Source organism: Mus caroli, unplaced genomic scaffold (genome assembly GCF_978045245.1).
Source record: "Mus caroli unplaced genomic scaffold, Mus_caroli_1 scaffold_14, whole genome shotgun sequence".
NCBI classification, from domain to species: Eukaryota; Metazoa; Chordata; class Mammalia; order Rodentia; family Muridae; genus Mus; species Mus caroli.
In genome coordinates, this window is record NW_028227269.1 from 81,271,098 (window position 1) to 81,294,570 (window position 23,473).

A 23,473-nucleotide genomic window follows, 5' to 3' on the forward strand; every position below is an offset into this window, starting at 1 on the left:
TGTGTGCAGACTGAAGACACGATCAGTTGCAAAGAAACTCATGTGGAAAAGGATGGTCACTTTCCACTGCTTCAGGATTCCCTTCTTTGAGGCTTGGGAGGCGGTAGCCCTACATAAAAAGTGATTTTCTTTGTCACCTGTCCTGGTGTAGTTGATAAGAAGGTTGTGTCAAGTCCTCTATGTGTCTGTCTATGACTCTGGACTGCCCAATGATGTCGTCCTTCCTTAGAAGCCTCCCTGCCTAAGTTGGGACAGATCCCAACTCCTGAGTCAATAGCTGCTGCTATTTTTCTACCCACTCCCTACTTGTTTTTCTTTTTTACCCAAACAGATTTATATAAAATTGTGAATAGGTGCACAAGAAATATGAGCAAGGAAATGGAAAGACAATCAAAGCCAAGAGATGAAAAGGAGGCCTTTGAAATCTCAACATTAACCTCTCTGACATGGAGAGAGCAAGGGGCTTTGTTACATGTATTCCTGTTGGGCTATTAAGTGCTGATTACTGGAATCAAGGTTTGGGTCAGTCACAGAACTATACAAGGTCAATATTCCCATTCCTACTTCATAGATTAGTAACTGAGGTTCAGATCATGTGATGGACCCATGGTACGATCTCAGGTGTCATGTAGTATCCCTGACCATGGAGTACTTCATGAATTGCTTTTCTCAGTACTATGGCAAAATGGCAGACAAGAGCAGCTTAAGGAAGGAAGGAAGGGCTTATTTGGGCTCACAGTTTTAAGGGATACAGTCCATCACAGTGGGAAGTCATGATGGTGGGAGCATGAGGCAGCTGGTCATATTGTATCCACACCAGAAAGGAGAGAGAGAGAGAAGGAGAGAGAAAAAGAGAGAGAGAGAGAGAGAGAGAGAGAGAGAGAGAGAGAGAGAGAGAGAGAGAGAGAGAGAGAGGCAGGCTGATGCTCAGCTTACTTTCTCCTTTTGATGTAGGCTTAGACTCCAGCCCATAGAATAGTGCTGCCTATGTTTAGGATGGGGCTTTCCACCCCAATTAACCCAACCTAAAACCTCCCTCACAGCCATGCCCAGAGGCTTGCCTCCTAGGTGATTGTACATCTTGCTAAGTTGGCAGTCAGTATCAACCATTGTAAGCAGTTTATGCTGCCCCAAAGACCAGAAACAATTCCTGATGAAGTTTAATAGGCATACACCCAAACAAAAATAGATGAAAATGGAAAAGAGATTTTCTTATGAAGCAAAACACAACCTCTTTGTTTGTTTGTTTGTTTGTTTGTTTGCTTGTTTGAGACAGGGTCTAACTATGTAGCTCTGGCTGGCTTTGAACTCACCATGTAGACCAGGCCTTGAACTCACCATGTAGAACAGGCTGGCCTTGCATTCACAGAGATCAGTCTGCCTCTGCCTCTCAAGTGCTGGGACTAAAGGTGTGTACTGCTATACCTGGTCACAATTAACTTTTATACCCATGAATTACTTTTAAATAACTTTTATTGACTAAAAGTTGGTAACTTAATATCAGACTGATGTCTGATCCCTAAGTCATTATTATTATTATTGCCTTAAAAAATTCTTCTTGTTCCCCAAATTATGGATCTGGTAGTTCAATGGAACAGAATATTTAAAGCTGTAAATGTTCCAGAGAATTCTGATGCCAAAATTACCATAAAGCTCAGAGAAATGAAAGATCTGGCTCTTTGCTCAGAGTTGAACACTGTGTACAAAATATCTTAGGAAGAATTCCATGCTCCATTATTTCACACTGAGGGAAAAGGGCTTTCTCTGCTTTGTAGTCTTCCCCTGCTGTGGTGAGCCAGCTCTTCCTTGCAGAGCTTCCTGCTGCCCATGGAACCCCTCCCCCAATCATACTACAGTCATTTGAGCACCAACCCCCTTCCCCATGAGAAGCAGGAGCCTGAGTCATTCAAAATGTCTCCGAACTCCAATTGGGATATTTGAATATCAAGTATGGCATATACTATATTTAAGTATTACTTAGGAAGAAAAGCTAAAACCTCAACACTTGGAAATGATTGTTAAATTAATGTTTTGGTGAAAAATCACTCTCTTATGTATGCAACTTAATGTCTTCTGTGCACTCTTGTCTTCTTCCCTAAAAGCATTAGAGATAACCACTTTCCATCATCACTTTTCTTCCAGCAGCAGCAAAAATCAAGCCAGCTGCTCTCAGTCTTTTGTTTGCCTTAAAATTCCTTTTATTTTTAGTCCACAGGTAAAGTTCAGTGTATCTTATGTGACATGTTTTGAAATCAATATATATTGTGGAATGGTAAATCTTGCTGATTAACAAATGCCTTAGCCCTGATAGTTGTCTTTTTTTTTTTTTGTCCTGAAGGCACCTAGTGTACACTCTGTTCACATCATCATTAACTATACTCACCTTGTCATTCAGCCAACTGCTTCCATGTCCCCACTTACTTGAACTGTGTATTTGTGTCCACATGACAACCTAGTACAAAGTATGATGTCCGAAGATGTCTTCCCTAAGTAATAAGAGCCTCAGAAAGTCCTAACTATAATGTCTTCATTGAGAAAAATCAAATCACAGACACCCCTTCTCACCCTCCCAATAGGCTGAAATGAGAAAAGCAAGCTTGGGCTCGTTCTGTGGTGGACACGAGGTTCCTAGGAATGTTCTAGAAACATGCAAACCCAACGCCTAGATTTATTTCTCTCTCTCTCTCTTTTTGATATTTTATTGGTTATTTTATTTATTTACATTTCAAATGCTACCCCCCTTCCCAGTTTCTCCTCCACAAGCTCTCTATCCTCTCCTTTCTCCCCCTGCCTCTATGAGAGTGCTCCCCCACCTGCCCACTGATTCCTTTCTCAGTGCCCTAGTGTTCCCCTATCCTGAATCATCAAGCCTCCAAAGGACAAAGGGGGGTCCCCTCCCGGTGATGCCAGATAAGGGGTGTCTCTGCTACATATCCAGCTGGAGCCACGGGTGTCCCTCTGCCTCCCTGTGTACTCTAGTTGGTGGAGCCAAAATCATCCAGTGGAAAAAAGACAGCATTTTCAACAAATGGTGCTGGTTCAACTGGTGGTCAGCATGTAGAAGAATGCAAATGAACCCATTCTTATCTCCTTGATCCAAGTGAATCAAGGACCTCCACATTTAACCAGATATGATGAATTTAATAGAAAAGAAAGTGGGAAAGAACCTCAAACACATTGGCACAGGAGAAAAATTCCTGAATAGAGCACCAATGGCTTATGTTCTAAGATTAAGAATTGACAAATGGGACCTCATAAAATTGAAAAGCTTCTGTAAGTCGAAGGACACTGTCAATAAGATAAAATGGCAACCAACAGATTGGGAAAAAATCTTTACCAACCCTACATCCAATAGAGGGCTAATATGCAAAATATGCAAAGAACTCAAGAAGTTAGACTCCAGAGAACCAAACAACTCTATTTACAAAATGGGGTTTGTAACAGATAATTCTCAACTGAGGAATCTCAAATGGCCGAGAAGTACTTACAGAAATGTTCAACATCCTTAGTCATCAGGGAAATGCAAATCAAAGCAAGCCTGAGATTCCACTTCACACCAGTCAAAATGGCTAAGATCAAAACTCAGGTGACAGCATATGCTGGCAAGGATGTAGAAAAAGAGGAACACTCCTCCATTGCTGGTGGGATTGCAAGCTGTACAACCACTCTGAAAATCAGTCTGGTGGTTCCTTAGAAAATTGAAAATAGTTCTACCTGAGGACCCAGCTATACAACTCCTGGGCATATACCCAAAAGATGCTTCAACATATAACAAGGACACATGCTCCACTATGTTCATAGCAGCTTTATTTATAGTAGCCAGAAGCTGGAAACAACCCAGATGCCCCTCAACAGAGGGATGGATACAGAAAATATGGTACATTTGCAGTAAAAATAATGATTTCATGAAATTCGCAGGCAAATGGATGGAACTGGAAAATATCATCCTGAGTGAGGTAACCCAGTAACATAAGAGCACACATGGTATGTACTCACTGATAAGTGGATATTAGCCAGAAAGAAGCTCAGAATACCCTAGATTCATTTCTTATCACCTCAGTCATACTCCTTTGGTTATATCTGGTCATTAAGGCCAGCTCAGGAGAAAGGGTGAAGAGACAGGTGTCATCTGTGAGAAAAAGAGTCATGGACATTTTTACAGCTCACCAAAGAAGTGACATGGTTATTCATTGAGTCAAACAAGTTAATGGCCCCATGCCTGTAATCTCAGTCTTTGGGAGTGAAAAGATGGCTGCACAATGAGACCCTGTCTGAAAACAAGTTGAATAGGAAAGAAATTAACTAATGTTGGCAAGGTACTTAGAAGAATGCCCAAGCCCTTGCCTTTACGGTTGTTTTTCCTGTTGTTGTTGTTGTTGGTGGTGGTGGTGTTCCTGTCTTTGTTGTTGTTCCTGTCTTTGTTGGCATTTCTATGGAAACTGGGCATCTTTTATTTTGCTATTTGAAGTGATATAGGAGGAATCTATCTTTAGCATTCACTTTACAGGTTGCTCTCTGATGTCCCAGGCAGGATAGGAGGTGATGAAGCCATTTCTTTTGTCCCCATAGATGACTTCATCTACATCCGCTCCTCTGATGTTTGCTCCTATGGGTTCTTGGGCTCCCAGAGTGTTCTTGATTGTCTTTTACTCTCTGTCAAACTCTGGATCCTCAATTCTTTCCATGGTGGTGTTTTCCAATTTTCCATTTAGAAAGGAAGCAGGTGTATGAATTTGGATGTTGCTTTCTATTTTTCTTACAATGTAATGAAGATATTTACCAAATAAAGTTGTATATAAGCAAACTGTACTTGCTCATAGCTTCTATGTATCTATAGACTTAGAAAGATAAACATGGAGTTTTAATAAAATAGACTTAATGATTACAGGGGTCTTCAAACACCAAAACAGCAGGAGTGATCTGATGTTCGTTGTGCTAATAAAGAGCAGGTTCAGATTCTAATCACCATGGCCTTTGCTGCCTCTGTTCCTCCAAAACTTTCACTATTTGGGCAACTCTAGTCCCTCTGCTTCTACATTGGGCAATGGTAGTCTACAATCTTCCTATGGGATGAAAACATTGTTAGCTGTCTAGTCTATCTATGTTTCCATTTCCTAAGTCTACATTGGTTAGCATGGTGCCACTTGTCGTCTAGTGAACAGTTAACACAGATAGAGCACTGTAGTCACCTGCAAATGCTTGGTTACACAATTGCAAGTAGTGACCTGGGACCTTGTTTGAATGTTGTCTACCAGGGCTGGTGTGGAGTTCAAGATTATGTCTTTTATTTTATTCTAATTATTAATTAATTAGTTAATTAATATTTTGTGGTACTGGGCACTGAACCCAGGGCCTCATGAATGCTAGACAAATGCTTGACCACTGAGCTATATCCCCAGCCCCAAGACCAGATCTGCATTTTAAACAAGTGCTTGGGTTATGGCCATGCTATTGGTCCAGGGAGAACATTTTGAATCATTTATGTAGCCAAAGATGACCTTGAACTCCTGATGTTCTTGCCATCACTGTTTTAGTGCTAGCATGTGTCATAGCAGCTGGTTTATTTATTGCTGAGGGTTGAACTTCGGGCTTCATGCATGCTAGGCAAGCAATCTAACAACATAGCTTGGTCTTCTACTGGGATTTTTGAAAGATTAAATACTTAGATGAAAAAACTGATATTTAAGTTTGTAGATATGTCCACGGTTTCTAGTTGGAAAATTAGTTGATTAAACCTAAGAAATAGTTACGCTTTTTAGAGAATCTGCCTTTTCAGGACTCAAACCCTGGTGTTAAAGATAAAGCAAATGTGATATATAGCTTTTACAACAACAACAAAAAGTCTGTTTTAGTTTTCAATTAAAAAGTTAAAGGACAGTTTGAATAAACAGATGGTAGATGGGTGGATGGATGGATGGATGGATGGATGGATGCATGAATGAATAGATGCATAAGTGTGTATATAGATGAGTGTGAAGGCATGCCTCCACTCGTAGGGCCAGGAAAGTCATCTGAGTTACACGTGCACCTCCTCTTTCCATTGTTTCCATTTCCTCCTCTAGACCATAAAGATGCTACAGGATGCCTCTTGCCTGCTCCTTTGCTGTATTCCACATTAGCCACAGAGCACTCTTACCATCACCAAGTATTTCTAAAGCAGAGTTAAAATGGTGCACATGCTCTGCCCATTCCTACCCTCAGACAGTTCTTGGTCATATCTACTCTGTTATCAGATAATAGTTACTCTATGCTACACTCTCTTCTCATTAGCCCTTGATGTTACTTCTTAGGTTTTGTTTTATACTTTATCTCATCAACCTCTTTATATAAATGTCACTGGCCACCTGGGTATCTGACATTCATTCTCTAGATGATGCTTTTACAGAGTCTTTGGTTGTCTGGGATCCTCTCTGGAGTGGTCTCAGGAGTCTATGATCCACTTGGGTAGTTGTCATCTTGGGCATGGTCTGTCCCATCCCAGACCTGTATGGTGCTAGACTGGTGATCATCTCAGACCCTGTCTGATGGTGCACATATCTGATGGTCATCTTGGGCTCACTCCTGCCTGAGGGCCCAATGTCCCAGGTGGGGTTCTTCTAGTCTCTGGCTTGCTTCTTGTGCTAGGAGCCAGTCTGGGCCTGCATGGCGCTGGACTGCCAGCCATCTCAGGCTTCAGTTTTTCTGGGAATGTTAGGCTACTAATCATTCAGATGGTCATAAGTCAGAACCCTGAGCATAGACATGGGCTCTCTCCTCTCTGCCACCTACTGACACACAGGGACACAGCAGCCACAACTGCATCTATCTCCTCTAGGGGCAGGAGAGCTCAATATTTTTAATCTGGAGACTTGGTCATGTTTAAATTGGGGGTGTGGTTTGCCCAGTAAAAAAATGTAGAACCTTTCAAAAAGAAAACAAAAACTTGTCGTATCATTTTACTAGTGTCAGATGCCAAAAGTCTGACATAGGGTTCCCAGCAGACCAGATTTGCCTGCTGTCTCAAGAGAGATAACATCACAGGTCTGGAGAGATGGCTCAGCGGTTAAAGAGCACTGACTGCTCTTCCAGAGGTCCTGAGTTCAATTCCCAGCAACCACATGGTGGCTCACAACCATCTGTAATGGGATCTGATGCCCTCTTCTGGTCTGCCTGAAGACAGCGACAGTGTACTCACATATATAAAAGAGTGATAACATCTAGTGATGTTGAAGCTAGAGAGAATTGTTGGATTTGGGCACCGTGGGAGAACAGTGGTTGTGTAGTGAAGACACATCCAAACTCTGGAGAGAATACTGACAAGAGTTCCAGGGATAGGGAAGGAGCAATACATGGCTCTGGACACAATATAAGTCTATTTGATCTTCAGTTGTAGGAGGATCTATGGTTGCTTAGGAAATTATTGTTGTTGTTTAGGGAGGTGATTCAGGTGCCATGCTTCTTAGAGGGGCAGCCTCATTCATGGCTTGAGGTATAGGCTGCAGGACTTGGTGTCAGTTGAATTTTACATAAGTTGTTAAGGACTGAAAGAGAATGTACCAAGAAATAGCATCAGTCAGGACGGTGGCACCAATGGCAATTCAAAGGAGCCCATGCTACAGTCACTGGGCTTGCTCATTCTTCTTCCTCAGAGACTCCGGTTAGGTTACCATTATGTTGCACCCTATTTGACCATCTTCACAAGATTCTTTGTAACTTGCTTTGCCCTTTCCCTACCTCACCTCTTTCCTACATCCCAGGCTGTACTTGAGTTTCCTAGGGTAATCGTGTGTCCTGGGTTCTATGTGCTGGGAATTGGAACTAGAACTCTGTGCATGCTGGATAAATGCATTTCCGACTGAGCTACTTGCCAAGATCCACACGCCTTTCCTTCATTTGCCTTTTGAAAATTGATATCATTACCTTCCCTACATCTGAAGGGTCCAGATATTATTATCCTTTTAAAAGCTATTTCTTGTTAGGGCTTGTCTTTTTCCTAAAATATTGACTCTCTCCTAAGTCCTTCACTTCATTTATACATTTTCTCTGGTTCTTATTTGTATTGATGTGTGTGTGTGTGTGTGTGTTAGAGGCCAGAGGTCAGTGCTGAGTGTCTTCCTCAGACATTTTGTACTTCACTATTAATTAGGCAAGTCTCTTACTGAGCATGGGGCTTTCCAATTGGCTAGATTATGTGGAAAGCAAGCTCCAGGAATCCTCCTGTGTTCCTTTCTCCAGTACTTGGATCACAGACACACTGTCACATCTGGCTTTTTATGCGAGGTCTTAACTCAGGTCACACGCTGACATGGCAAGCACTTTACCTCAGGATTCCTCGGCTTTTAAGCTGATAATTATGGAGATTTGGACTTGAGAGATGCATCTGGATTGTGTCTTGTTTGGCCTTGTCTGACCTACCTCATGTAGCTATCAGATACCAAATGTGTCTCTAAAGTCCAAAGGACTTTTGGAGCTGTGACAAGAAAAAAATTATAAACACAATTATGAAGAGCAACAAGAACAACTGGCTTCTAAAATGGAAGGGATTGTATTGCAGAGATGGGGAGATTTGTATTCTTTTTCTTACCCAGGGCAACAAAGGAACATCACAGAAGTAAATGTGACGTGGGCAAAAGTAGGTTGAGCAGCCCAGCCTGGGTCCTTTCAGGGTTCATGCCCTGTTTGCTTCTTTAGCAAGTCTTTACTTTTTTGTATAGTGTCTTGTGGTGGACAGAGCCTGTCTTGAGAACTTTAAAAAATACTTACTCAAAGGGCAGTGTGGTGGTGCATGACTTTAATCCTGGCACTTGGGAGGCAGAGGCAAGCAGATCTCTGAGTTCAAGACCAACCTGGTCTACAGAGAGAGTTCCAGGACAGCCAGGACTACACAGAGAAACCCTGTCTTGAGAACCAAAAACCAGAAACAAAACAGAAGCTACAGACAGACAGACAGACACACACACACACACACACACACACACACACACACACACACACACCATAATTAAGACTTCAAGCCTTTGCTTAGCTTTGTGAAGTGTTTGGAATCCATCTCACCCACAGAGGATCTGAATATGGAAATGAGGCCTGAGAAGGTGACCTTTCTCAGTGTCAAGTGCCACACAGGTAGAGTGAGTATTACACCACAGCCTGATGTCTGTGGCAGCCAGTCCCAGTTCCTCTCCCGTGACATTCTGCTTCACCACTAAGCATTAAGATGGATCGATTAGCAGTAGACTCCCTGGCCGGGAGGGCATGCTCCTCCTCTGAAGGGTATTGTGATGTCTCCATTCTTAAATATGAAGGATTGTGGCTTTCACTGTGGGATTCTCACACAGTAGTCACTATTCATAAATGACTTGCTCTGTTCCAGGCATTGTTGACTATTACACACACACACACACACACACACAATCCTCACAAAGGATTAGCACCATCCCTAATGTACACACAAGGGACTTAGCACAACTTAGAGTGTGAGACTGAAACTCACTCTGCTAACCAACTGCAGTCCTATGGAGATGAGCCTTTTATTTCTTAAAGTGCCCTGACAGCAAATAAACTCTTCATGTTACTGTGGACATTTATAGCTCATGCTGTGTGCACGGGCTTACATGTGCATGTGCACATATGCAGAGGGAAGTTAGGAGAGACATCCCAGTAGCTCCTGGGAAGGAACCTGTCTAATGGGTCATATAGGAGAGAGGCAGCCACTTCGGTTTCAGCAATTTTTCCTTTCTCTCTACAATGGCTAATCTTGGCTATCAACTGGACTGCATCTGGGGTCAATGAGAATGCAGGCTGCTGAGCCTCCCTGGGAGAGCCCTTGGTGATCAGACTCTTTAGCATGGGGAGACCCACTCTCCCCATGAGACCCAGCCTCATGAACTGAGCAATTGGAGGGTTGTCAAGACTCTCCGGTGTGAAGCAGACAATGTTGACTACCTAGCATTGTGTAAGCCACTCTAATAACTCCCTTTTATATCTATTAATCCTATCATCTGGATTCCTCCAGAGAACCGACCTAACCCACCTTCCCATTTAGCTTAAGGAGCATCAGACGGTAAAGTGTTTTCTCCCTCATTCTCACCAACAGGCATCATTCTAAGAGTCAAATCTCTATTCAAGGCCTTTGTAATCTTGTGTGTTGGGTTGTAGAGCTGTAGAATTATCCTCCTAACCACATGTGAAGCCTTGTGGGGGATTGCCCAAACCCCTGCTGATGAAGAAATGGAGCCACTCCTCCATTCTTTAAGGGTCTCCTCACATCTAGTAGCTCCTCACCAGCATCTTTATCAGTGCCTTACCATCCACAAACCTGCCTCACACACTAAGCTCAGGCCCCCAGACTCTCCTTTTCTGGGTTACTTCCCTCTGGAGATGCTGTTGTTTTTTCTCATTGTTTAATAGATCAAGTCTAAACTCCTATATTTGGTCTCATAGGCCCTTTTTAATCTTTCCTTCTTTTTGGACCATGGCTTACAGGTCCCCCTGAGGGGAGGGCTTAGGCTTAGAGCAGCAGCAAGCCTTTCCTTCCTTCCATCCTCCCCTTTTACCCTCCCTAAGCCATGTTTCCTTTTCTACCTATGACTGTAAAAAGAAATCAATTCTTTTTAGCTAGAGTAAATTACATCCAACTCTCCTTACATTGGGAAAAGGCACTAAAGTGCTGACAGGTGCCGTCTTGGGAATGGATGGGTGTTCTTACCGCCTTCCTCTCAGGGAAATCAGAGGCAAAAAAAAAAATTAACTTGTGAGGAGCCATTCTGTATGGAAGGAGAGCAGTAACTAACATTAAAGCACTTTAACTCCCAGTAGGAGACATCCTATTTCTGTACATTTTCCACTTACAAATTACAAACCCAATAGCATCTTAAATTGGAATTCGGAATGGACCACAGACTTGAGCTACAGTCATGGCTTTTAAATGCCATTTGAGGACTGGGGAGATGGCTCAGTGGATAAAGTGATTGCTGTGCGAGGATGAGGGAATGGAGTTTTGATTCCTCAGCATCCATAGGCATACTGCACAGGTATGGTGGTCTGCCTGTAATGGCAGCACTTGATAGGCAGGCATAGGGACTCCTCAGAGCAGCCTGGCTGGCTAGCCTAGCTGAATCAGGAGACCCTGCTGAGGGTGGAGAGAAATCGAGGAAGGCAGTTGCTGTCAACCTCCAATCTGCCACTCCCATCTATGCATGTGCATATATATCCACACACGCATATACTCGTAGAACGTGCTCTTACCTGTGAACATCCATACATACATACACTCAGCATACATCCATGCAAACCACAAAATACATACATGCAAAAGTATAAATTGAGCAGAAAAGTATAAATGCACGGGCAAAGGCTTAATACATTTCTAGAACATGGTAGGAGCTGAAATATCTTGATTCTCCTTATGTACCAGTCACACCATTCCCAGCAAGGTTTTGATAAATGTGCCTTTTTTGATTGAGGTCATCATTTGAACCAGTTAAGAGGACCTTAAAGGATGCCACTTATATGCATGTGACTAGTGCCAAGTGGGAACACTTGGCTTGAAATTTTTAAGTAGTTGTTCTGATTAGGTTTTTGTCAACTTCTGGCAAGCTAGAGTCATCTGAGAACTAGGAACTGCAATGGAGAAGATGTCTCTGTAATGTTGGCCTGTAGGCAAGCCTGTGGGGCATTTCTCTGTTAAAGGTTAATGAGGAAGGGCCATGCCCACTGAGGATGGGTGTCACCCTTGGACAGGTGGTCCTGAGGTACATAAGAAGACAAAGCCATGAGGAACAAGGCAGTAAGCAGCAGTCGTCCATGGCCTCTGCTTCAATTCCTCCCTTGAGGTTCCTATGTTGAGTTCTTGTCCTGACTTCCCTCACTGATAGTTATAAAATGAAATAAACCTTTTTAGAGTTGCTTTTGGTCCTGGTGTTTTATCGAAGTAGTAGAGACTTAACTAAGACAGTAGTATCTCAGTGTAGACTGAGGAAGCGATCCATAGGGAATGGAAACTACTGGCTTTCCCATCATGTGTGCCCATAAAAATGACAGACGTGGTGTCCTTAGCCAGTCATCCCAGGTCCAAAATATTTCTGGATTAAAAATGGCACAAGCTATTGTGTGGCTCTCTAACGACAGGATCTTGCTCGCTTTTCTCCTTGGCTGCAGTGCTGTTTGGCTCTTTAGTAGAAGCTCCCTGATGAGATGCCCGAGTCTGCTGGCAGAGACTGGGTCTTAGAGAAACAGGGCTGTAAGATATATGAGGCTTATTCTAATGGTCCTTGTCACATTGCACAGATGGTGGCATTTACCATGGCAATCGGTAAGGGGCTCTTTGTTCTCAGCCACAAATGACTCAGGAAGCCCTCCCCTGCCCCCAACTCCACCTGGTGGCAGCACCTCACCCTTTCCCATACACACCTTGGTAACTCTTTCCGAGTTTGTACCCATGGCATGCATGTTTCATGCTTTTGGCTCAAGGTAGCATGAACGTATGTTGTTGCATGCTCCCTATGAGGCTGTACATTCAAGGGGTTAAGAGATCCAAGAGGAAGCTCAAGGTCATGGAGCTATGAGTGGCAACAATGCAGGATCCTAAGACTGGTTCATCAGTCCCAGAGTTCAGGCTCTTAATTGGAAGGCTGTCATGTCATAGAAATCATAATTGTTCTCTTAGGGCAAAATAATGGGCATGAAATAGTCCATCATCCCATGATAATTACAATGGTAATTGGTTATTGGGTCTTTAGGAACTGTGCTAATCATGTCATAGTCATTTCAGTTAATCCGTCCTGCCATCCTATATGTGGGCAGAATCATCACCGATTTTCAGATGAGGACACTGAATGTCACATAAGCTAAATGACTCTCTACGCTGACTCATAGCCTGGCTTTCTCTGTCATCTGTGGGTTTCTTCATTAGCTTTACTCAGGCCCAAATTCTGTATAGCACTGGTTACTCTGAGCATAGCAAAGTGTGCACTGTTGAAATATGTTTGCTGTTGGAATGTGTTATTTATAAACCTGGTTGTGCTATATATAATTTCAATGCACATATCTCACATTACACTTTTTGCTAGCGACTTACTGCTTATTTATTTTATATTGTGTAAATGAGGTTATGCAAAAAAGCAGATTTGAGAGATTTCCTTACATCAAGTTCAACACTGGGCTGTGAAGCAGCAGAGAGGATGCACAGTGTCTATAGCCCATTTGGCTCAGAACCAGCTAGGAAAGAGCACAGGGGTGGGTCAAGAAGTTTTGAAAAAGGGACAAAGAGCCTTGGAGCTAAAAAGTGCAGTGGCTGACCATGGGAACTCAACAGAGACCAACTGAGAGCCATGATCAAAGCAGATCCCCTTACATCTACATGGGAAGCCACAAAGAACTCAGCATGGACCTCTTAAAGGTCATCTGAAACAAATTCAAACGGTGAAAAAACTCAGTGTGTGGGGGGGGGGCTCATGAGCTCACCCAAACTTGTATTGAACTGTTGTATCGAGCTGTTGACCTTTCTTATGCTGTATAACAACAAGGAAGCCAATCTCTATCAGATTTTTTTTTTCGAGACAGGGTTTTTCTGTGTAGCCCTGGCTGTCCTGGAACTCACTCTGTAGACCAGGCTGGCCTCGAACTCAGAAATTCCCCTGCCTCTGCCTCCCAAGTGCTGGGATTAAAGGCGTGTGCCACCACGCCCGGCTCTCTGTCAGAATTTAACACGATGTAGAAGGCTAATTGCACACAACAATTAGTGGCCACCAGCTCTGTGTTTGGACTGAGAAGAATTTCTAAAGGACTTTCCCTAGCTGAATTTGCACCCAAGGGTCGTGGGCACCGTCAGGCAGTCAGTTCTACTACAGTCTTCTGAATCGTAGTGAAGCCGTTACACCTGGAGAGTCTGTGCACTAGACGGTGTGCGCTAGAATATACCTTGCCTGATTCTTCTCTAGATCAATGCCTGACCATACATCACACAAACAACGATTCAGAAGTTGAGCAGATTGGCCTTTGAAGTCCTCCCTCACCCACTACATTCACCTGACCTCTTGCCAACTGACTACTGCTTCTTCAAACATCTTGACCCTTTCCTACAGAAAACACGCAGGTATGACTTGCAGGGTCTAGCAAGTGCTTCTCAGGAGATGGTTGGATCTCAAAGCACCAATTTCTATGCTACAAGAATAAACATTTCTCATTGTTCAAAATGTGTTGATTATAATTTGTTCTTATTTTGATTAATGGAGGTATGTTTGAGCATAGTTAACATGATTTAAGCTAAAGTTTTAAATAAAAAATTGAAAAAAATGATTAAAAAATTCATGGTTCAAAATTGAAACTCCTTTGGTACTACATAATATGATACAACACACACACACACACACATACACACACGATCTCAATACTGAAAAGGGTGTTGAAAACTACCAGCTGTGTTTTCGATTGGTCTCCCTACGTGTATCGTCATGGGTGTGTGTGTACTCACACATGCATGTAATGCATCTAACAGATTTTGGTGAGGGGATTTTTTCTAGCCAGACCTCCTATCACATGGGCAATTATAGTGCTGGTGTTGATAGGACTAGTACCTTACATTGGTATGTCTTATGTTTGCATATATTCTGATTACATTTTCCTCACATGGGAGGAAACTGAGTCTTCTGTAGTGATTCATGAGAAATGAGGTAGGTTCAATTTCGAGACCCATGTTTCCTGATCTTTTTGCTGGTGAAAAGTGTTCAAGCTGTATATATGGAGGTACCTCAGAAATTGTCATAAAGAATAGGGCCAGGGGCCTCAAGGACCTATATTTCACAGCTCTGTTCTATATATTTATTTTCAGGGGTTAGGAGATACTCTGTTTTGTAAAACTGTGTAGCCATTTGTTGCCGCTGTATTAACAACCATGACCAAACTGTAGTCAGTCACCACTCATGGCTGCTGCATGTGTGGGTTGGTAGGGGTTGACTGGGCACTGCAGGGTTTCTGTGCATGCTCCGGTGCAGTTGTGATGCAGCTGAGGTGACCGTGATCCGAGGTGTAAACCCTTAACCAGTGGGTTATGCAGAGCATACTCCTCTCATTTGCTTTCAGGCTTGAGCTTTGGGGCAGATGTGTTGTCACTTCCAAATTAAATAGCCAAGTTCAAATTCAAGGGGCTCTTAAAAGATGCTATGGCAAGGGTGTAAGTATATAGAGGAGAATAGTGGGGTCAATAAAGTAATTCTCCACAACTCTTCGAAAAAAATTATACCTTCATTACCTGTCTAAATTGGAGATGAAAGCCCTTCTAGCTACACATACCCCAGGGAGTTCTATGGGATGGATGTTCTATTGTAAGGATATAGTATCTGTATACAGAGGCTATCAGGCATGAGAACTGTCACTTGCATCAGCTGCCAATTTGGGCTATGCTCAGTGCCTTCCTCTTTTTGTGACTTACTCAGGTACAATGGTTGGGTAAGAGAGAGAGAGAGAGAGACAGACAGACAGACAGACAGACAGAGACAGAGAAACAGTGACAGCCAGAGGCAGACAGAGACACACAGAGAGGCACCAGACAACTTGTCTCTACCCACAGCTTCAGCTTCCAGCCTTATTTTATTCTGTGCCTTACCTCTCCCTCTGCCCCCACAATCCTCCCTACATCTCTTGAGATCACTGTAGATAGATCTGCCTTCTCCCCTACTGTCTCCTTGCTTATTTGTCCTAGTGTCATTCAATGTCTGAGTATACCTGTTGAAAGCCATTGCTAACTCAAGTCCCCAAATCTACGAGAGTTTGTAGCCTTGACCTTTTCCTGGTTAATGGGCCTTCATAAGCTGTCAGATTCCGCTGAGGTCGTTTAATTCTGTCTTCTTCATAATGTGGTTCAAGCTAAATGGCTAAGAGGCCAAGCAATGAGAAATCCTCTGTAAAATGCAACGTGCCAGTCTTGCTCCGTCTCAAAAAAGCAGGGAAACAGCACAGGAGTTACTCAGCATAATATTTATTAAGATGGGATCTGTGGGGAGTTTCTAAACACAGATGCAAAATAGTTAAACACACGGAGTGACAGTCACAACATAAGGATGAATTCTGGAAGATTCCCTTGTTGCACAAGGTTCTTCCCCCCAGTGAGTTTAAGTACATGATAACAAACAATGAGCATTGCAAGTCTCTCCTGATCCAGGGGCTTTTCAGTGGATACCTGAGCTAGAGGGTGACTTCTGCATGGCAAAAGAGACAGTGATGCAGGAAAACAGGATCTTTGGTGGATATGGAAAACCACACATCTGATCTAGTCACCAAGATCCATTCTGAAAACAGGAAGGAGAGAGAACCACAGCCACAGCCACAAAATATTATTTGCTAGTTATCTGGCATCAGCATGGAGTCAGTCCATTTGCATGTTAAGCTCCACCCCCATCCTTTTTTATTTCTTTTTTCTTTCTTGTTAGGAGACAGGGTCTCACTGTGTAGCCCTGGCATTCCTGGAGTAGCTACATAAACCAGGCATGATTCAGACTCATAGAAATCTACCTGCTCCTGTTGCCTGAGTGCCAGGGTTAAAGGCACGAGCCACCACATGGTTTAAAATCTATTTCCTTGTAAGAAACAGGGTCTCTCCACTGGCCTGGAACTTGCTAAATTCCTTCCTTCGCCTTACTTTCATATCTCCTGAAATGATAAAAACTGTCTTTAGTTGAAGCTGGATGTCACATGGGTCAAAAATCACTCCTAGACTAGCATATTAGGAAAGAGACAGGTAAATACGACTCCGGCAGCTTCAGGTACTGATAGACTCTTAAAAGTAAGGAGTAGGGCTTCTGGAGAGAAGGCTCAGGAGTGATCTCTGAGGCTAGAATCTGGATTCATGGCATCCATGGAAAAGCTGTGCATGGCAGCATATGCTTGTTGTCCTAGCGATGGGGAAGGGAAAGTAGAGGCAGAAGGATCCCTGGGACAGGCTGGGAAGCCAGTCTAGCTAAATCCACAAACTAGATAGACCCTATCTGAAAAACTAAGGTGGATACTGACTGAAGATGGTAGACAGCCACCATCAACCCATGGCCTTCACATGCATGGCATAGACAGGTGCATATGTACACACACACACACACACACACACACACACACATACACACACCCTGACAAGTATTGAAATGGCAGAATCACCAGAGATTTGGAGTATGGGTTATAGGGATGGAGGGAGCATGGAGGTTAGGGAGGGATAGCATCACAGGGGCCCATGTGGGTCATAGTTAAAAGTCAGTATTGGCTCTGACTACTCTTGTAGGTTATGGAGACTTGCTCTCAGGAAAGTGATTAAAAACTAATTTATGTTCTTTTGTTTGTTGGTTGGTTGGTTCATTGGTTTTTTGAGACAGGGTTTCTCTGTATATCCCTGCTGGCTGTCCTGGAACTCACTTTGTAGACCAGGCTGGCCCTGAACTCAGAAATCTGCCTGTCTCTGCCTCCCAAGTGCTGGGATTAAAGGCGTGCACCACCACCGCCCAGCTCTAATTTATGTTCTCAAAGGACATAACACTACTGTGGATGGGCAGATCTTACGTCACCCCCCTTCTTCCTTCATTGTCATTTACTCCACGTTTCCATTGTGCAACCGGTAAGGTGCGATGCCCACCTGTAGCTGTCTGTGGCTGTCAATGAGGACTTATCCATAAGCAGTCAAGAGTTTTGAGTCTATAATTGTTCAAAACTGGACATGAAAGTACAGCACCATCATAACCGGTACTTCTCGGATGCTAGCTACTTCCAGTCCTCTTCTTAACCCATCGATCTCCTTGTGACAAGAGTGGGTCTTTGCTAGACCCACTCTTCAATTTCAGAAACACTCCTGCAGCCTCTGCTGAACACCAGCTTCTTCCTGAGGCTACAACTGGAAGGGTCTCGTGGATCATGAGTGTGGGGAAATGCAGAAGCCGCCCACTTGGACACTGTCATTAGGTCCTCCTCCCTTTGGCCCCACAGCTTTCACTAGGTGGCTTCTTTCCCTCCATCCTCTCTCCCGCATGCCTTCTCTCTTCCTCATACCCGTTGCTGGTTTTACACTCATTAATATTTGCACTGTACCAGCATGAACATTTGAGCTTCTTACTCTTAGAAGAGGTCCACTGTTCTTCTTAAAAAAAAAAAAAAAACTTCCTGGACTCTATTTGAATATAGCTGGTCTGGGTAGCAGGAGAGAAGAAGAAAGGAGCGGCCTGCTACAGGCAGCCTTGAGACATGGCCTCTGACAGCCTGAGACGTGAGGATAGATTTGGATTTCAAGCATGTTTTGTTCTGAAGCCAGTACACGGTCAAAGCCTGGGATACCAGGACACCTAAATCATCCAGAGACACCCTCCGTGTGACAGCTTGGCAAGCCTGTGATTTCCTAATGAAGCCTATGAGACTCCAAGGTAGAGTTCATTTCTTAGGATAAGCTATTTAATAATGCAGTAAACTGTAAGTTATACTTTAGCTTAAAATGCTCAAAATTAGGAGTGCTTTTAGCTGCTTAGCTATTTACCCTGCCCACGGAGATGGCTCAAGAGGTAAGTGCTTGTGCATGCATGAGGACCTAATTTGAGTCTGGCAACCATGTGAAGAGCTAGTCATGGTAAATCATGTGTGTAGTCCACACACTCAGAGGACAAAGACATGAGGATCCTCTGGTCACTGGCTAGCTTGCCTACTGAAATCTGGGAGTTCCAGGCTCAGTGAGAAACCCTGCCTCAACAATAATAAGATAACAAGCAACTGAAGAAGACATGAACATTAGCCTCTGGCCTCTCCATACATACGTACATACATACATATATACATACATAAACACATTTACACACCTACACACATACACACACATATCCACACATACACACACACACATATACACACACACATACATACACACTCATATATACACACATACACATGTACATATATACTCATACACACACAAACATACAAAAAGGAGTTCTGTATCTAAAAACATAACTTATTATGCAGAATGGTTCTCTAAAGCTGACACTTTACCCAATTTTTATTATTGGTTTAGTTTCAATGGAATTTTCCTAAGCACATTAGTCCTATTTTTTTCCCTTTCAGTGCATGTTTTCTTGAGAGACAGTACCTATTTTTGTATTCAATACCAAGGGTTCCCAGACACACACAAATCACAACCCCTATGGTTGGTGCAAACTAATTCTATAGAGGAGAGAAGCTGGTGGGGGATGTTGAGGAGTTCAGATGTTTTCTTTTCAGGGATGGGAGAGAACAGCGTCTGAGGTCAGGAAGCGTGTGCAGACTGCGGAATAGCTGGAGGGAACTCCGGTTGAGCTTTTCAATGCAGTGTAAGAGAGTACTGAAGGAATGCGGCTCAGTGATGGGACACTTGTCTAGTGTGCATGAGACCAAGGTTCCATGCCTAGCATGACAAAGAAGAACACGAGGAAGGATCTCACGGAGAGCTTGGACCCAGATTTGGCACACGAAGATCTTGGAAGCTTTCCTGTTGACCCTCCTTCAGTTCTAGGTAACACTAGCCCCGGGATTGTGAAAGTCACCCAGAGGTGCTTATGGCTGGTTTGGGTGTTGGTATTAGATTGGTTGGACATAAGAATTGCAAAGTTGAACATATATTTGAAAAATCACCATTACTTTGGAATGCATCCGTGTCTAATAGGTTTGGCTTTCTCTGCAAACAGCTCATATGGAGTCACAAATCACACACAGCCAGTACTGATTTTAACCTTGCCACCTGGCAAGCCATGCTATTTATTTATTTGTTTATCTATTTATCTATTTTATTTTCATTAACTAACTTTATTTATTTATTCATCATTTATTTAAATGTGTTTATGTGTTTATTTATGTCTTGTGCACATGATCTCACTAATAGTCCTGGATGGCCTGGTTCTCATTACACATGTAGACCAGTCCACCCTCATATTTCTGCTTTTACCTCCCCAAAGAGAAAAAAGGAGATATACACGCAGGCGTGTGCACACACACACACACACACACACACAGAGAGAGAGAGAGAGAGAGAGAGAGAGAGAGAGAGAGAGAGAGAGAGAGGGAGGGAGGGAGGGAGAGAGAGAGAGAGAGAGAGAGAGAGAGAGAGAGAGAGAGAGAGAGAGAGAGAGAGAGAGAGAGAGAGAGAGAACGTTAGTTGAAGTGGGGAGGGAGGGAGACTCTGGCTCTGGCAAACTGCTGGGCTCTTATAATTTGAAATTAAACATGTTGGCATATGTGCCAGGAGATAGGATGGAACTAACCTTGTAATAATATCTCAGTGTCCGGATGAGCATGTGCAAGTATTCTAATGGACTTAAGAAAGTTCTAGAATGATGAAGGTCCTCATTTGCTTTAAGAGAAAAAAAATGCAAACCATGAAATCAGAAGCAGACATAGCTTAGGTGAAGGCGGGGAGCTTTTGAGTTTGTGGGGACAGTAGACTCCTGAGATCAGATCTGTTGGGGAGGAGGGCTGGCTCCTTGGAGCAACCGAGAAGGCCTTGCTGATAGACTTGTTCTATACTTTGCATGTTTTTCAGGATTTGGACGGGCTGGAGGAGGACACTGCCCTGGAGAATTAAGAGCATGTAATTTAGATTTAAATAATGAAATAATTTCCTTAAAATTCTTGAAGGCTAATACAGCTCTTTGCACTTAAAAAGAACATTATGGCTTGCCTTTTGAGCTGATTTCCAAATAGTTTTAACAGTGGAAAATTTTCAAATGACGTCTTACAAATACCTCATCTATGGCAGGGACAGAGTGTCATTCTGATGGGTATGTGCTGGGGGAGAACTTAGCACTGGCTTTTTTTAATGTTTCTTCCATTGTCTCAGCCTCCAGGAGACACCGGGCTCATGAGACAGCCTGGTATTTTAAAATGAGGAAACTCTAAAGGGATGACAACATATTTATAAAAAAGCATGTTCAGTGACACTACTGGCTTTTTATTCATAGTGGCTAAAAATAGGACACCAAATAAATGTCCATTTGCAGAAAAGATTCACACCGTGCTGTGTTCAGACACTGGAATTCTTACTCCATGCTAAAAGGAAATGCCTATTGATCAGCACCAAGGTAGTTGAATCTCAGAAGCATTAAGGAAAGGATACAGGGCACAAAAGAACACACTCTTAGATTCTATTAATATTATATACAAGAACACTTTAAACTAATCTACAAAGGAAGAATCCGGAAACGGTTACTGGGGTGTCAAGAGAGAAATGGCTCAAAGGCCACACAGGGAACTCTATGGCGTGCCGGAAATCTGCTTGTCTTTTGACAAGGCGTTTACCTTTATGTACCCAGCTGTTAAAACTCATCAGATGGGATGCCCGAGATGGACTCATTTTATTCTAGGTCCATTTTATCTTAGTAAATGTTGGGTTCCTGGTTCTTAGCTTAAGCATTGCTCAGTTCATTTATCCAGTTAGAGAAGGGGACAAAGGGATTGGCTAGAGCTTAGGACTCACAGTTCCTTTTCCAGTGACTCGCCCCCCTCCCCATTTACACTCTCTTTTTACTAACACACTCTCCCAGCTGAGCCCCTCCTCACCTCCTTCATCACTAGGAACTCCAGAACTTCATTGTCGTTGAGAAGAGTAGTAGCTCCCGGTGCTATGGAGTTGGAGGCTCAGCCTTTGTCTTCTCCTACCGTGGAAACAGTACTATGGGAACACCCACACCATCCCTTCACATCCTTCTGCTCCATTGCTGAACCGCTGAGGAATGGCACTGTACTCCAGAGCCCTGGGGAACTCCTGTTGCCTGCCTCAGTTTCTCACATGAGGAACCAAATGCAGAGTGTAGTCACACATGAGGTAAGACTGGAGTTCTAACAGCTTCTGCTCCAGTCCAGTCACGCGGGACCTGAGACTGCTCTGGTTGGGGAAGCAGAAATCCGGCCTACGTAGGGCCACAAGCCTCTTCCGGTCAGAAAAGCACCAGGGTAGCTAGGGCGCAGGGTCGGCTGACACTCGCCAGCTACCCACAACACCCGCCACAGGATCTTAAGACTTCTGGTGAGTGGAACACAGCTTCTGCTCCAATCCAATTGCGCGCGGGACCTGAGACTGCATTAGTTAGGGAAGCAGAAACCGGCCTGAGTAGGGCCACAGGCCTCATCCAGCCGGAACAGCACCGGTGTAGCTAGAGCGCAGGGTCGGCTGACACCTGCAAGCTACCCACGACCCCCGCCACAGGATTTTGAGACTGCTGGTGAGTGGAACACAGCTTCTGCTCCAGTCCAATCACTCGGGACCTGAGACTGCTCTGGTTGGGGAGGCAGAAATCCGGCCTACGTAGGGCCACAAGCCTCTTCCGGTCAGAAAAGCACCAGGGTAGCTAGGGTGCAGGGTCGGCTGACACTCGCCAGCTACCCACAACACCTGCCACAGGATCTTAAGACTTCTGGTGAGTGGAACACAGCTCCTGCTCCAATCCAATTGCGCGTGGGACCTGAGACTGCATTAGTTAGGAAAGCAGAAACCGGCCTGAGTAGGGCCACAGGCCTCATCCAGCCGGAACAGCACCGGTGTAGCTAGAGCGCAGGGTCGGCTGACACCTGCAAGCTACCCACGACCCCCGCCACAGGATTTTGAGACTGCTGGTGAGTGGAACACAGCTTCTGCTCCAGTCCAATCACTCGGGACCTGAGACTGCTCTGGTTGGGGAGGCAGAAATCCGGCCTACGTAGGGCCACAAGCCTCTTCCGGTCAGAAAAGCACCAGGGTAGCTAGGGCGCAGGGTCGGCTGACACTCGCCAGCTACCCACAACACCTGCCACAGGATCTTAAGACTTCTGGTGAGTGGAACACAGCTCCTGCTCCAATCCAATTGCGCGTGGGACCTGAGACTGCATTAGTTAGGAAAGCAGAAACCGGCCTGAGTAGGGCCACAGGCCTCATCCAGCCGGAACAGCACCGGTGTAGCTAGAGCACAGGGTCGGATGACACCTGCCAGCTACCCACGACCCCCGCCACAGGATTTTGAGACTGCTGGTGAGTGGAACACAGCTTCTGCTCCAATCTTTAAACAGTGACAACGACAACAACTAACCCCAGAGATTACCAGATGGCGAAAGGTAAACGTAATAATCTTACTAACAGAAACCAAGACCACTCACCATCATCAGAACCCAGCACTCCCACTTCGCCCAGTCCAGGGCACCCCAACACACCGGAAAAGCTAGACACGGATCTAAAAGCATATCTCCTGATGATGGTAGAGGACTTCAAGAAGGACTTTAATAACACACTTAAAGAAATACAAAGGAACACTGGTAAACAGGTAGAAGACAATAAAGAGGAAGCACAAAAATCCCTTAAAGAATTGCAGGAGAACACTGCTAAAGAGTTACAAATCCTTAAAGAAAAACAGGATAACCTAATCAAACAGGTAGAAGTCCTTAATGAAAAACAGGAAAACACATCCAAACAGATGAGGGAAATGAACAAAACCATACTAGACCTAAAAAGGGAAGTAGACACAATAAAGAAAACCCAAAA

General features: G+C 43.9%; 1 protein-coding gene and 1 non-coding gene across 7 annotated transcripts in view; one reads left to right on the forward strand and one right to left on the reverse strand.

The window, feature by feature from the left end:
• Rgs6 (regulator of G protein signaling 6) overlaps positions 1-23,473 on the forward strand; it is a 540,717-nt gene that overhangs the window by 141,616 nt on the left and 375,628 nt on the right. The gene's annotated exons all lie outside the window — the stretch shown is intronic.
• Positions 6,687-6,821, reverse strand: LOC115032864 (small nucleolar RNA SNORA17). Its single transcript, XR_003838522.1, has one exon. It is a non-coding gene; the product is annotated as a small nucleolar RNA SNORA17 (small nucleolar RNA).